Raw genomic sequence first — 3577 nt, 5'->3', positions numbered from 1 at the left:
AGTGGGGGGGAGAGGAGATATAGGGCTGGGATAGTTTGCAGGAGGGGAGACAATGATTACCCTCTCTAATACATTTAGATAAATGAATCTCTTCTGCTACTGTAGTGAAGCAATATTTGTTATAAGTTTACTTTCTTAATTATTTTAATCATATAAAACAATAGGAGGCTGACATCCCAAGCTTCACAATAAAAATAAACTGTAATGTAATTGTTCAAAGTTTAATTACCCTGAAAATTCTTTCAGTCATATAATCATTTATCGTCCTAGTACTAGCAACTTAATGAAGGGCTGCAAAGTGGCATCTGTGTAAAATATAACTCTAAATAATTTCTCATTTTACTACTACTATTAGAAAAAAAATTATAAGGGGGCAGAACTTCTTTGACTTTAAGGGATATAATTTCAAAAAATATTACATTTTAATATAAATTTTTTAAAAATTTCTTGAGTTTGTCTATTTTTTTTTTCTCTTCTGAACCTCAGGTGCCCTGAATTGGATTAATTGTAATTCTTGGGTTATAAACACAGACCTCATTGGTTCATGGATTGCCCTCATTCATTCATTCATTCATTCATTCATTCATATGTTCATTATATAATTAACATAATGAACATATATGAAGCCACCACTCTACTTAATAATAAAGATTTAATAAGAATATATTGGGCCAGCTGAGTGGCTCAGTTGGTTAAGAGTTTGCTTAAGAGCACGAGCTCTGAGCAACAGGGTCACTGGTTCAATTCTCACATGGGCCAGTGAGCTTTACCCAAGCTTCGCCCAAGCTGCACTCAAGCTGAGCGGCCGCTGAGCTGCCAACAGGTGGCAGGATGGCTCAGCTGGTGGGAGCACGTGCTCCTTATGACAAGATTACCTGTTCCATGGCTGAGACTGAACTCGACACCTTGAGCTGAGCTGCCACCCAGATGTGCTCTTAACAGTAAGGTTGCCGGTTCAACTCCCGTATGAGAAAAAAAAAAAAAAGGAATATATCTATCTTTGCACTCATTCTCTCATCTTGTTCCCCTGTGTTGCCTGCTTCCCCTGTACTCCAGGGGTAATCACTGCCCTGAGCCTTGCTTTTGGATTTTATAAACAGGTTATCACATTATGTCATTAAGATTTACCCATGTTGCTTGTACCTGTAGTTTCTTTCATATTTGAAAATATTGAATTGTAGTTTGCGGTCCCTGCTTGTTAAATAATACTTAATTTTGATGAAACAACTCTAAGAAAGCTAATACAGCTAATGAGGTGGGTCACACTTCACAACTTCAATTGAAGAGAGATGAGCACGGAGACTAAGATATTAGACAGAATTCAAATAAAGTCTTTAAATTACTATGACAAACAAGTTAATCATAACGTCTTGGTTATACTAATCCAAAATGATTCAGACTTTATGTTTTTTATCTTTATCAGTCATCAGTGAAACATGTCAAACTCATGTCATTCACTACAGATAGGATAGATACGCTATTATCCTATGCCAAAATATATTTAACAAATCTAAGCCATCAGTGGTATCTGAAAAGACACTAAAATAAACCACCTTTTTCATAGTTTCACAATGATTATGACATATTGTTAAAATTTCTCTGTGACCAGAGATACATGGATGATTCATATTTACAATTTGCAAAATTACTCAGGATAGATTTAGCAAGTTACATTTCAAATTGAAAACCAAGTAAGTAATTTCAGATAAACAGAATGAATATATTTTTAAAACTGCTTTAAATATTTTTGCAATTTTATCATTTGGATATACATAATTTTTTTTTAATTGGGGAATTGGGGGAAGGAACAGCGTTGGGGAACTGGGGAAGGGGAACAGACAAGTTGCTGTCCTTTCGTTCTTCAGTCTAGTTGTGGAGGACGTCGCTTCACTGGCCCATGTTGGTATTATCATCGCGCTCTTCTCGGCTGAGGCAGTTGCTCGCAGACCATTTGACAGCCACTCAGGGTGGCTCACGGCAGCCCACTGCAGCACCATTGCAGCCTATGCCATTGCCAGCCACTCACAGCAGCCCAGCTCCAGGTCGAGCTGTTGTTCACCATCTTAGCTATAGAGGTTGCAGCGTCACTGGCCCATGTGGGATCCGAACCAGCTGCTCAAAGCTCATGCTCCCAAGCCAACTCTTAACCAACGAGCCACTCAGCTGGCCCCCATTTGGTTATATTTTTGCCTTAATTCACTTTCACTGTAAATGACTATAGTTTCCTATTACTCCAATTAGTCCTTTAAAACTATCACTGTACTAAGTAGCTAGAGCATTCAGTATGAACAGTTTATCTTCTACCTTTATCTTCTATCAATCACTCCTACAAACTCTATACTCTAGAACAGCATTGTCTAATGCAGTAGTCACTAGCCAGATGTGGCTGTTTAGATTTCAAAATTAAATTAATTAAAATTAAATTAAAAATTCAGTTCCCCAGTTACAAGTAGTCACTTTTCAAGTGTTGTATAGTCACATGTGGCTAGTGGCTACTGTATTGGACAATGCAGGTATGGAACATTTCCATTGTTGCAGACATTTCTATTGGACAGAACTGCCTTAGAGTTTGGATCTAGAATTTCTCTATAGAATTTGTGGTTAGTAGTATGGTTGATATAGGGGTTTAAGGATATATCCTAAAGCTGCATTAGATGTCATTTTGTACGTAGATTGTATGCTTGTATTTGTGTATATGGGGGGGGAGGTGCTGACTGAAATTATGTGGGGGTAGAATAAGACGCACAAAGCCACTCCTTTCTTCAATTTGTTCTAACTGTACCACCCCACCCTGCCCAAAAACTACACTTAATTACCTCATTTTCCCCCCTGTGTTTTATTCTTTTTCTTGTGCTATTTTCCACCTTGTGTTTATCTCTAATAGCTATTGCCCTCCCCACAACTACTCACCACAATTACTCACCATTCAAGGCCCAGCCTCAAATGCTCCTCCCTTTGGAAAGCTACCATAGCACTCCTTTTCTAGGCTCACGGACAATATAGTTCAAATCTCTGTTACAGAATATATCACAGCCTCGCCTTGAATTAGTGTTCATTGTGTCTCTGATTCCTCTCATAGACTCTGATCCTGTCAATGGCAGGAACTTTGTCTTCTCTGTTTTTTAAATATTTCCCCAGTGCCTAGTACAATGCATTACCCATTGCAGGAGCTCAGTAACCGTTTGTTAAATTAACTTTTAAATAGCTTAGATGTCTAAAAGACATCCTGACCCGAAATCTGCTCCAAGCACACTCGTAGTCCTCCCCTTATTTAATAGTTACTTTATCATACTCAGGTCTAAAACTCTAGTGTCCTCTTTAATTTCTTGACTCCTCTCTTTTTCTTAAACCATTTTTATCACCTCCACTGTTATTATCTGGTTCTTATTACCATCTCTCCTTGGGAGTTTTTCGTTGTCTTATACTTGGTTACTTTACTTTTACACTTGCATTTCTACATTTTTTTTTAAAAGATTTTATTGGGGGGTTGGGGGGATGGGAATAGCGCTGGGGAATTGGGGGAAAGGGAACAGACAAGTTACTGTCATTTTTGTTCTTCAGTCTAGTTGTGGAGGAC

This window comes from Hipposideros armiger, unplaced genomic scaffold (assembly GCF_001890085.2).
Source record: "Hipposideros armiger isolate ML-2016 unplaced genomic scaffold, ASM189008v1 scaffold_53, whole genome shotgun sequence".
In the NCBI taxonomy this organism is placed as follows: Eukaryota; Metazoa; Chordata; class Mammalia; order Chiroptera; family Hipposideridae; genus Hipposideros; species Hipposideros armiger.
The sequence above is the reverse complement of the archived record's forward strand: the minus strand, read 5'-3'. Positions refer to the sequence as shown.